Source organism: Nannospalax galili, unplaced genomic scaffold, assembly GCF_000622305.1.
Source record: "Nannospalax galili isolate Female #2095 unplaced genomic scaffold, S.galili_v1.0 scaffold243, whole genome shotgun sequence".
NCBI classification, from domain to species: Eukaryota; Metazoa; Chordata; class Mammalia; order Rodentia; family Spalacidae; genus Nannospalax; species Nannospalax galili.
In genome coordinates this window covers 9,546,741-9,559,588 of record NW_008353490.1, presented here as the reverse complement: position 1 = coordinate 9,559,588, position 12,848 = coordinate 9,546,741, and the positions used below count along the sequence as shown (strand labels likewise).

Sequence of the window (12,848 nt, the reverse complement as noted above, 5' to 3'; positions counted from 1 at the left end):
CTCTCCTCTCCTCTCCTCTCCTCTCCTCGCCTCTCTCAGGTTTCTGGCGGTTCTTCCTTGGCTGCCTAGGCCATGGATTTTTCAGGATGGCTGCTCAGTTTCTACACTGAGGCTGCTTGCCCTCGGTGCTCCCTCTGGTACCTGAAGCTGCCAGCGATCTCCTGCCAAGGCTGGTCTGGGCCAGACCCCTCTGGAGCCAGCTGGGGCCTCCGCCCTAGGCTCCACCAACAGAGCTGCCTTTGTGCCCTGAGCCAGCCCTGGGCCTGTGGATGGAGGCTGCTGGCAGCTTGCCAAGGCACGGGAAACCTAAACCACCAGGTTCTGGGAGGCACGAGATGAAAGACGGGCCTGTGGCCTCTGGGAGGAAGAGAGGAACCCAGCTTGCATTGAGCCTGAGCGTGCCTCCATGCACCAGTGCTCTGTGCCTCTGGCACCTCCCATTCCTTCATGCCATGCTGTGAAATGTGAGACTGTGTTATCCTCCTGCTCAGCTAGGCATGGCCTCCATGTGCTTCATGGAAACACTCTGAGCCCTTCCTGAGTGGGTCAGGGTGTGCTGAGGAGGGTGGGTGCTGGAAGCAAAGGCTGAAGCCAAGTGGAAGGGACACCAACAAGAAGACCACTGGCCCTCTAGCTGACCACAACCAAGACAAGAGTCTCACTAGATTCCCAGGGAGGGACTGTACCACCCGCTGTACTGCTGGTCCCCCAAATTTGCGTGGATTCAATCCTATTGCTGACAAAATTTACAGCTGTTCTGATGTTACCTATGGTTCTGAGAGGAGCACTTTTGACAGACCTCTTTCTCTTTTTTCTTGACTGTTGGTCAACTCAATTTGCAAGGCCCTGTCCAGCAAGCCCTTCCTTGAATGGGATATGTATTTATTAGGGAAACACCTGTGAGACAGATAAGCCTGGGGCTCAAGGCCAAGGCAAGTCCCTCCCAGGGAAGGACTGGGGACTTGGAGCTGCTGTGTCCTTTAGGGAAGGATTCAGTTGTCAGACCCCAGTCACCTGCCTGTTACATAAGTGGACTGTGGAACCTGCTGGAGCCCTGGGCTCAAGACCTTCCAAGTCAGGTTGAGTAGGTCACTGTATCTTGGTCTGAGCATATCTATTTAGTCTACTTTCTCTGAAACAGGACTGAAATGCGGTTCCAGGTACACTTTTCCCCCCTTTTGGTTTCATACTGTATCCCTGGCTAGACTAGAACTCTTGGAGATCCTCCTGCCCGATACCTGCCGGGATTACAGGTATGAACCACCACTTGTGGTGGATATGTGTTTTAGAGGCAACAATTCAATCTGATTCACGAATCATTTGGGTACCATGCTTCCAAGCAGCAGTGCAAAGAGGAAAAAGTAATCACATATCTTACAATGTCTGTAAAACAAAATAAGCCAACATTCAGATTGAGCTTCACCTTCTTAGACTTCACCCAAATGGGGAATGGCTACCTTGAGGTCTCTGAAACAGGTAGGTCATCTTGGTGAGAGCCACACAAATGGGAGGAGAACCAAGTGCTCCTTCTACCATTCGCCATCCATGTGTGATACAGGCAGAGAAGTACACTCATGCCAGCTCTGCAGCCACTGTGCAGACCTAGGAACAGGCAGGCATACCTAGACATCACATCCTGAATTCTCAATGGTCCTGAAAACTGTGACAGCCCAAGGCCCTCAGGGTCATAGGCTTGCTTCCTTGTCTGGACAGCAGGTCTGGCTAGGGCCCCTTAAGAAAGGAAGTCACCTGGCATGCGGCAGAACTGAAGGCCACTTGGCCTAGGGATGCACATACAGAAAGGAGCAGGGCAGGGCCCTAAGGGTGAGTCACTATGAGAGGCCAGAATGTTGCCAACCGAGCCTGGCAAGGGTTCAAGGTATACCAACATACAATGAGTGTTACCCATTGCCAGTTGCTATGTCACAACGATGGCTCCTTCTGTGAGGTAAGAGTGAGTGATAGGAGCCAGAAGAACACAAGGCTCATTAGGACCAGGCTGCAATGGGAAATAATAAACAAGAATGGTAGGGGAGGATGACCAGATATCCCAGTTTGCCTAGGACTTGGGGCTTCCCTGGCAGGCTCTCAGGATGGTCTCCAACCAACCCAGATGGTTGCCTACTCTCGTGGGTAGCTAGGCCCTGGGCTGGTAAGAGAAGATGCCAAGGACCACCTGTAGAACTTGAAGCAGCCAGCTTGGAATGGCCAAGGAAGTGTGTGATCAGGATGGGATAACCAGGAAGGGTACCACAGACTGAGGATGCTCAGAACTCAAGACAGACTCATGGCCTCAGACCAAGTCCTGCCCTGGGGGTATTGCTCTTGTGTCACAATTCTTCTTTGACACTTTGTGTCAGCAAATGGTAACAGTGATACATGAAATGCCCTAGCCTCAGGAGGGCTAAGGAGTGATGCCTCCAGAAGTACCATAGCACCCAGACACCTCTTATCCCACCCAGGAACACAAAAGCAGCCCCAAATAATAGATGCCTCCTTCCACTCATGGATTAGGGCGAGCCCTGGAACTGCTGGCCAGGTATGAGTCACACTCAGCAGGGCTGATCCACACATGCCCAAGGGACACTGACAGCTGTCCCACACATAGCAGGCCAGGGGCTCCTGGACCACAAAGGCTCTTCCAGGCAGAGCTCTTGTTCTGCCTAGCCAACTAGGGTCAGGACCTGAATAGGCCTGATTATTCTTCCCAAAGAAAACCTCTGCTTTTTCACACTTTCATGGCTCTGAAATGAGACTGACCTTCCAGCTTCAGACAGGCTCTCCAGTCTCACAGGGAAGTACCAGGCACAAACCGGGCCTAGCTTCAAACCCCGAAGCCTTGAGGTCATTCCAGACATACTTCCTGGTGGGTCACCTCCAATGTCCAAGAGAAAAGACATGAAAATGGGTTCAAGGAAATAGCAAAGTCCCACTGTGCTAGGGAAAGTTAATAAAAGCCCATATCATCTGTCCCTGCTTCCCTGTCCCCAGCCCTGCTCCCAGTCCCATGGGCCAAGCCCTCTGCCTTCAATCCCTTGCTTCCAGCCCCTTGCTCCCAGCTTCCATCCTCAGCCATCTGTTCCCAGCTCCCTACCTTCATCACCTGTCCCCAGCCCCCTGCTAAGCCCTCTGCCCTTAACCTCCTGCTCCCAGCTTCCTGTTTGTGACCCCGTTCCCAGCCCTCTGTCCCCAGAACCCTGTCCTGTTTCCTATCCACAGCCTCTTGTCCTTACTCCCCTGTCCCAGCCTCTTGTCCACTTCTTCTACTCCAAGCCTGTATCTAGCTGCCTCTGCCCACCTCTAGCAGGTGGACTTTCCTGGCATCTCACTCACATTCTATTTTTCTGCCCATGTCTTTGCAGAGGCCACACACCAACTTCTCCTTGTCCTCTCTGTTGCCCAACTTTGCCCTACTCACATGTCTCATCTTAGTGCTTATGATGAGTGATGGTCAGTAGGGTCTGGCCAGACCCTTGCATTATGCAAGGCCCTCTTTTGTTGCCTCATGCCCCTCGTATTCTTCTTCCATTCACTTTTGAGCTTATTATTTGGTCTGTTTCAGCCTGTTCCCTACACACCTTTAGGTGACCAAGGCAGAGGAGGTGTTTCACTGTCCTTCCTGGCATGGCTGGGGTGGCTCAGAACTATAAGCCACAGGTAAACCTCGGTAAGGGCCAGTATAAGTAGGCCAGGGTGCTGGGCCAGACTTGGATTTGTCCTGAATTTCTTGTCAGAGCTAGTCCTGCTGGGACTTTGGGGGTGGGAGTAGAGTTCCTTGGTCTGTACTCTTTAGCTGGACAGATGTCACATCTGGACTTAGATATGTTCCTGCTGTGGTAGGAGGCAAGAACATTGCTCTCAACCCAAAAGTTTAAACTTCCCTTCTGCTCAGCTTTGATCACTGGTGTCATGCGTCATGCTCAACAGGCATTCAGAAGACGAAAACAGCCTTGTCCTCGTGAAAGAGAGAAAGTATTGCAAAAGACAGTGATAGAGATAGTCATGCCATTTCAGTTATACATGAAGCAGGGTGCTTTATTGATAGAGTGCTTTTGAAACCAGGTAACTGTCAAGCTTACTCCTGGGGAATTACTGCTGACTGACTAGACACAGAGCACAGGCCATGTGTCCTTAGTTCTTGGTGGTGGTTGTGCTGTTCCTGCACCATGAGTTTTAGGTCTATGATGAGGTGAGTCCAGGGCTTCCTGGGGACATTTATAATGCCTGTAACACTTTTATAGTCACCACCAGGAGCGGGGAGACTTCATATCATAATAGAGGTCATAGATGCTGCTCAGCACCCTTGAGGGCCCAACCCTTGAGTTTCACTGTAGCCATTGTTAGCGGTCCCACAGAATCAATCTGAGGATGGCAAAAGGATCCCTGAGATGCCATACTCCTCAATGCCAGCTACCTGGTCCAGTGTCAGCAGTATTAGCCAAAGGCACATAGGCCTGAGATATTGGCCTTGGAGTAGAGCACTGCCCAACCAGAAGGTAGCTTCTAGCCCCTGGAGGAATCCAGTGAAATTCCTGAGGGTCTTGAATTGTCGGTGACACCAGGAACAATGACAGCGGTGATGGAGAGAAAAGGAGAGTTTATAGAGTGTAAGGCTCCTGAACTTCCTGCTGGTGAAAAGGTAGAGAAGGAATCCAGAGGGGCAGCAAGAAGGGCAGTGCACACCTTCCATGTGAGGAGTTCAGATTATGTGTGGACATGCACACATGTGGCAGTATTGTGTAAATGTGTATGTGTGCACTCACACAGATGAGCCATGCACATGCACACACACACGTCATCCATCATTTTAATCTGGATTTTCCTAGGACAGTCCACAGATAGGCATGATCGCTACAGCATTCTTTTCTGCTGTGCAGGTTTGGAAATGATGTCCTCATCTTTTCTCTTTCTTTCCCTTCTTTCCTTCCTTCCTCCCTCCCTCCCTTCCTTTCCCACTCCTTCCCTCCCTCTCTCCCTCCTTCCCTCTCTCCCTCCCTCCCTTCCTCTCTTTATGTGTATGAGTGTTTAGCCTGCATGTACATAAGTGCACCACATACATGTAATGTCCTTGGAGGCCAGAGGAGGGCGTTGGATCCCCCGGAACTGTAGTTATGGATGGCTGTTAGCTGCCATGTGGACTGAACTCAGGTCCTCTGCAAGTACCTCCTTCCCTCCCTCCCTCTCTCCCTCCTTCCCTCCCTCCTTCCCTCCCTCCCTCCCTCCCTTCCTCTCCCACTTCCTCCCTTCCCCTTCCTTCCTTCCTTCCTCCCACTTCCTCCCACTTCCTCCCTTCCTCCCACAATTCCTACTGTGTATCCTTGGCAATTCCAGAACTTGCAGTGATCTCTCTGCCTGTCTAATGCTAGGATCCTAAGCATGGACCACTACATCCATCTGGACATGTCTTCTTGAATTGCACCTCTATTTTGCTTTCTTATGTTTGTACCTATTATTTTCTTTACCCTTTCTGTCTACTTCTGCCTATGACAGACCTATGTCTGCAGCACAGAGAGCCTGGGTTTGGAGATTGGTAGGTGTACTTGGCTTACTGGAACTGGTGCTGCTGTAGCTCCCCTACAGATGGTCCAGAGCTGCTGGTGCTTCAGGACTGGTGCTGGCCAGTTCTTTTCCCTTTTCTTACCTGGCTGCTTCTCTGGGGTGGGTTTCCTAACCTTTAGCATGCTGATCATTGGGAGAACCTTCCGCATGGGGCTAACTGGAGCACTGAAGGGTAGCAGTGGCTTCCTGTGCTCACATAGGACCCAGGAACAGCCAGCCTTGATCACCACCTGTGTCTTGGACATCATCACTATGTCCCCAATACTCAGAACCCTGGGGACAAGTCCTGTGAAGCCCAGTGGCCTCAGGCTGGAGGCCACTCTCCTCCTCTCTGCCCTCTCCCCTGTCCTTTTTCAGGACAGGAAGGACTTCGGCTTAAAGGTCACATGTGGGATTCTCATGGATGCATCTCCTCAACCCTCAGAAAACTCTGTTAAACCCAGGAGGAATGATAGGACAGTAAGAAACCAACCTTCTCTCAGGCCTGAAGGAACACAGCAGCTTCTACTTTTTGGCACTCTGGGCACAATTCTGGAGTTTCCTGCAGTCCTGGCTTCTCACAGCAGCCCCCCCCCCGGGGGGGGGCTCTCTCAGGAGTGATGATCCTAGCAGGGCCTGGCAGGACTTCCCCTCAGGTCACCGTTCTCTCGAAACAGAGGAAGCTAGAGACACTGCAGAAAACAGAAACTGGTCATGGCAGTTGTCACTTGGAGCAGCCTTCATGACTTAAGACAAGAACAAAGCTCTTTATGGTATTTCTGAAAAATCAGTGTTTGCAAAGGTTGCTAAAGAAACACGAGGAGTGAGTGTCGAATCTGAAATAGCCCGTCTAGACGCACTCCCACTGTCTGACCTTTGATGTATTTCCTAATTCGCCGACCTCGCCAGCAAATTGGTGAGTAAGCAGCGACTCACTTTACACGCTGTCATGAGGCTGACGAGGCCCAGGTCACTGTTATAAATTTCATCCTAGCTGCTTCAAGGCGCGGCGGCCTCCACAGCACAGCTCCCGTGTGGTTTCTGAGCTGTGATGTGTGTCTGGGTCGCCATGAACCAATTTCAAGTGTGTTGAGTCCAAAAGCCACAGGGCTGCTGAAAAACAGAACTCGCTCTCAGCCAGCAGGGCCCCAGAGTTTACATAAAATGAGGAGAGGAAGGCTGGAGACCGGCTCTGGTGAAAACAAAATAAAAAGCCGGTGATGCTAGCTTCCAGGCTGAGCCTCGCCCTGGGGAAGGAGTCTGAGGCGCCTGCGCAGGTTTGCTCAGCAAATAAAACCCTGGCAGCACTTGTGGGGCCCTGGAGCCCAGTCATGCGGGCTCGCTTTCTCCTGGCACCTCCTAGGAGCTCTGAAAGTCTCAGCAGCAGCCTATGCACTGAGGCTCAGAGGCAGGAGACCAGCTTAGCTCCAAACGAGCTCAATAAATACTGACTTCACAGAACTGGAGGCAGGTTTACTGTATTCTGAGTCTTAGGCTTTGGGATCAGGGAGCAGGTTGGGCTGTTAGCTTTCTGGGGAGGCTGAGCTGAGCTGTTGGTCAGGTGACAGGTGATCACACCACATCAGGCAGTGAGGGTCTTGGTAAGGGTAGGTAGTGTCACCTGGAAAGGGTTAAGGTGACAATTTGGAGGGAACAGGATCCATGGGAGGGCTGGAGACTTCTGGAAAGTTAGGAGTCCCAGTGAAGCAGTGGCCAGTGGGGTCACATGCATTTGATGGTCAGGCTCCATGGGGCAAACTCTGGCTTTGTAGTGGAAGCCAGATGTGAGGGCAGACATCCACTGGAAAGGAGGCAGTTTGCTGAAGGGTGCTGGGGTGGCCTGAGTTTCTTCTTGGGTCAGTGGCAAAGGGTGTAAATCATCTGCCCAGAAGGGAGGGAGCATGTCACCAGTAGCATAGCTCTTGGACTGAAAGGGGAAATGAAAGTCATGCTATGAACCAGTTATGGAAGGACCAGGCACAGTCCTTCCATGTCCCATGGCCAGTATGTCCTGATACGGCAGGTATCTCAGAGGACCCTCTCCCATAGTATAGGGTACAGTTTTGTAAATATCAGAAATGGACGTTTTCTTTATTTTGCTCACCAAAAGAGAGCTTCACGGACAGAAATAAGAGGATTTTTCAGCAAGCATCATGCCATCAACCAACAGAAAAGTTAGAGTGCAGTTCTGTACTTCCCAGTTGTTCATGGCTGGACTCTGAAAGTGCTACATGGCCTTGTCCTTCAACCTCTTGGGATTTGGGATCTCCTGTACCTCAATCCTCTCCATACTGTGGGCCCCTTAGGATCTGGAATTGCTTGTTCCACATCTACTAGTCCCTCAGGATCTGCTGGTCCCTATCTACACTGTCAGTGCCAACATAGCCCACTAAGACCTTTCAGATGGACAAGCCCTCACAGGGTAGCCTGTGCCCTCAGAATAAAACAGAGGCTCTCCTAGTCACTCCCCTTGTCTTCTTGGCCAGTTCTTTCAGTGCCTTCTAAACTCTTCAGGATGTCTGCTTTCTCTGGATGGGGTTTTCTGAAGCAGTTCATGGTTCAGGCTCCCCAAGGAGTTGCTCAGACCTCGAAGGCTCCTGAGAGATTCAGTGCATTTCTTCAGGAATGCCGGCTGATGCATCAGGACCCATAACATCCCATTCCTGTGGTGGTTGTCTGAGAGCAGATCCATCCCTGAGAACTGGAAGGTGTCTGAGGTGGCCCTGTCTTTGCCTGCTATAGGACCATTCTGGTACCCTCAGCACCACAAGGAGGTCTCACCTGTTTATGCCTTACTCCCAAGGCTTTGCCGTGTCTGATTCTGTCTGAGGGGCTACCCAGACTATGAGATACAGGGCCACCCATGAACAGTTTCTCTGACCCTCATGGATGGTTTAGGTGGGGTTTCGGCTGTGGGAGACACCACAGAGAGACCCTATTAATGTTATTGAATCCCTCTCTCCTATCCTAAATAACTTTGAATGAAGCTGACACCCTCAAAGCTCTGGAGTTTACCTAGTAGGTGTACACATCAAGTCTCCCATAAGATCCTATTAAAGCCAGAGAGGGCAGAGGATATGACAGAGAATCTTTGCGGCACCATCGATGTGGTACCTGGTTGCTTTATTCCCAGGTCATTCCCTTGCTATGAGATGGAGCTCAGGAAACTAAGCTTTAGAGAACTAGTCAGAGCATCCTGAAAATTCAGACTCACTGGAAAAACCATTAAGTGCTGAAGAGTACGTGAGTGAGGACAAAATGAGAGGATCCTGTGATTTTAACGCTCTTCAAAGTTTAATCGCATTCTAAAATTCCCCCTCAGAGAGCTGAATGACAGTCTTGCATCCCCCAATGTGGCTCCTCCATCCCCCAATGTGGCTCCTTCTCCCATTTGTGGCTTCTTCACTCCCAGACATGAGTCCTGGCCCATGGGGACAATCCCTTTTTTAAAGATTAAAAATATTTTTTACATTTATTTATGTTTTGGGTGGCACATACATGCCATGGCATGCATGGGGGAGATCAGAGGAGTCTATGGGAGTCAGTTCTCTCCTTCCACCATGTGGGTTTTAGGAACTGAACACAGGTCATCAGGCTTAGCAAATCCCTTTACCTGCTGAGCCATCTCACTGGCCTAGAACACTGCTTTGTGGAGCAGGTAAGGAGATGCTTGTCATGACTGGACAGTCACTCCTTCTCCTGGTTATCTAGAGCAGGCTTCAGCACAAGGGCAAAGGCTCTTAGAGGGAGAATGTAGGAAGTTCATGGGCAGTATAAGCATAGTGTGCTAATGTGGCCAAAGACATCATCTAAACCTGTCAGTCATGGTTTATAAGTACAGAGTTAGGACTTGTACAATGGATTTACCTCAATAGCTCTCAGTCCACTTAGGAACTCAGATATCTTACTTCAATTCCATTAGAATTGAGGGGAGTATCAGGTCCTCTTGGTAGATAGGCAGAAACCACTTGTGTGTAGAGGAGGCCTTTGAGGACAGTGTCTGAAGACCCCAGGCTCCAAGTAGCAGGGGATTAATTAGACATCAAAGAAAAACACTTCCTGAGCAGAGAAAACACAAGGAGGCACTTGGGGTTGGATCTGCTCAAACCCCTACTCCCCAAGACATGCAGACCTAATTCAGGCACCTGGTTCTATATTTGGGATCTTGAAACAGGTAGTTTGCAGAGATAGCTTAGCAACCCAGGGCCCCCACCTACATCAAGCTACACTCCTCTCCCTAAAGCAACTGCTCACTCTGCCTCAACAGCTCCTAGTAACTCCCTTTTCGTGGCCAAACACATCATGGAACATATCTTGGAACTAGAGGTAATGCATCCATCCAGTCTTGACTAGTTTTAAGTACACTCACATAACGCAACCTGTATCCTCTGAGTGACCATTTAGGGAACCTTCTTATTTACCATCTCGTACCTATGAATGATTGGGCATGCATATGATTAAAACCAGATGCATCATGGGAAAGGACATGTGCAGTGAATGAAGGCTTATATAACCCAAGCTTGTCAGTCAAGAGTTTATTAGAGTAGAAAGCCATCCAAACCTTGTCCCTAGCAACCAACTCCTCCTGAAAAGCAAGTCCTGAAAAGTGGCCTAGAGCTCATGGGCAAATCTTGCTCAGCGTCCACTGCTACCTTCCAACATGTATACTCTAGATTTTCATTTTGCTTCTGAATAAAATCTCTTGCTAATTTGATTTTTGTGTGTGCTTCTTCAGTTATTTGAACAAGATGCCAAGGACCTAGAAACATCTGGTCCAGACAGTCTTTGCAAATGTAGCAAAATCAGGTCACTAGGGAAGGCCCTGACCCAATGACCAGCATCTAGAAAGAAGAGGAGACAGAGGAGCCGAGATCCACCATGTAAAAATAAGGAAGAGACTGCAATGATGTGACCATAAGCTGAGAGGTGCTGGTGGTCTCCAAAGCTGGAGCAGGTTGGGAAGACCCTCCCCTATGACCTTGAAGAGTGCAGCCCTGTCTGCACCTCAATTTAGACTTCTGCCTCTGACCATGAATATCAGACAGATCTGGTGATATAAGCCTGTGGTTCCAGTAACTCAGGAAACTAAGGCTGGAGGACTGCCTGAGTCCATCCCTTCAAGGACAGCTTAAGCAGCATAGTGAGACCCAGTCTCAAAAAAATACCCCAAACCAAAAAACAAATGAAAAAAAGCCTTATTAGTTTAAGTCACCCAGTTTGTAGCAATTTGGAGTCCCATGGCTCCCAAGATGGCCCAAGGTTTGTCCTTGGGCATTTGCAAGTCAGCAAAGATCAGGGAGAACCTAGCAGTCCCCCAACTTTGCATTACATGAAACAGGCAGTTCTGAGCCTAAGGTTGAGGAGCCAGGCAACCAGCTTGGCATCCATCCTGAGACCAGATTCCCCGACAGTTCCTCATGAAGCACCTTATGCAAGCATTCCTGTGGTGCACCCCCTTGCAATGTCCCCTCTCTGTGGGATGCACTGCATACAGCACCCATGAGTAGCACTAACCTATTTCTGTTTGTTTACCCCTGAAAGACTCCGGGGTGGGCTACCTCACATCTCCAAGGGGCCTTTCTAGGGTGGCTTCTCATTGCTCCTTCCTGCTGTCAATTCTGGTTCCTTGAGAGAGATGGAGAACCTGCCATATACAACACAGTAGAGATTCTGGTCTGAGAATTAGAAATGTAAACTGAAGTTCTCAGAAAACAAAGCCATACCCATGTTAAAGATTCCACAAGGCTGGGCTGGAGAGATGGCTCAATGGTTAAGAGCACTGACTGCTCTTGCAGAGAACCCGGGTTCCATTTCCAGCACCCACATGGCAGCTAACAACCATCCATAACTCCAATTTGAGAGGATCTGAGGCCCTCTTCTGGCCTCCTCAGGAATTGCATAACATGGGTGCACTTACATACATGCAGGCAGAACACTCATACACATAACATTAAAATAAAAAAAGATTCCTCAAGGCTGATTGACTTCTGTGATCATGAAAAGTTGGAATATTGCAGGTTTGCAAATTCTCTTGGGCTACTTTTAGTCCTCTTAGTAGCATTCATCTCTTACCTCTGGGTTTGCCCTAGCATCCTTGTGACTATTAGGTAAATTCCTTTGGAATATACTAATGGACTAATGTAGTCCACTAGCTTCCAACAACTAAAAAGCTAAGAATGTCACCAGATAGCATACAAGGCCTATTCCAAAGATTTCCCTACTCTGCTGTAAACTGCCTACCTGGTTTTTTTCCACCAATGTATCTGAAAAGTGTCTTTGTTCCATAGGTATAAAAACTTCATGAAACCACTACCATATCAGAGCATGGAGTGATTTGAACCTGTGTTCCCAGGCCGTGATCATTCTTATTTGAGGTGAGAGCTATGTTTCTGTGTCAACAGGAAGATGGCTAATGAGGAGCAGTGGGATGGGATGGATGGATGCCCCCTTACAGGGAGCAGAGGTAAGGCCTTGGGATTGCACTCTGAGTAGAGGTCAGGGCCATTGTTCTATAACCTGACCACCCACTCAGATACTTCTTAAGTTCCTAGTGAAGCTGAGGTTTCTCCTCCTCTTCTTCGTCCTCCTTCTGGACTGAATATGGGTCCCAGGGCCTCATACGTGCTTGGCAAGTGCTCTATCATTGAATGATGTTTGTTTAGGAACAGGACAGAACCTGGAGCCTGAACAAAGCTCTATCCATTGCCATACCTTCAGATCCATGTGATCCACCAAGATGACGACAGGAAAGAGCATGTCCTGCAACACAGTGGGGAGGAAGCTGGGATGGGAGAGCCTGGAGGCACCTGACACAAGCACGAGAAGAAGGTATGTGTGTATGTGTGTGCACATGTGCCCCTCTGTGTGTATTGTGAATTGTATGGGTTTTCAGGTGTGTTATATGTATACTGTGTGAGTGTATATGTGTATTACAGCCATAGCCTGCACTTGCTGTCCTATATTTTCTTTCTTTTCAGTTTTTTGAGACAAGGGCTTATATAGCCCAGGCTAGCATTGAACTCCTGATCTTCCTGCCTCTACCTCTCAAGTGCTGGGATTATAGGCATGTTCTATCATGCCTAGCCTCTAATCATCTACTTTGGAGAGAAACTTCTACTAACTCATCCTTTGGCTCCCATGAGACACAGCATGAATTTGGCTTAAATTCCACACAGCAGATGCTGTTTCCTGACAGGCCACAGTTCTGAAGGAAACGTCCCAAAATGAACCACTGGAGAAACACTTCTTTAATCACAAGCTACTTGTTTCCAAACCCTCCTTTGCAACTCAGAGTTCAGGTCTGTCTATAC

At 49.3% G+C, this 12,848-nt stretch overlaps 1 pseudogene; it reads right to left on the bottom strand.

Moving 5' to 3' along the window:
* LOC115067284 overlaps window positions 1-6,362 on the bottom strand; it is a 13,445-nt pseudogene extending 7,083 nt beyond the window's left edge.
* Window positions 6,363-12,848: the final 6,486 nt, after the last annotated feature.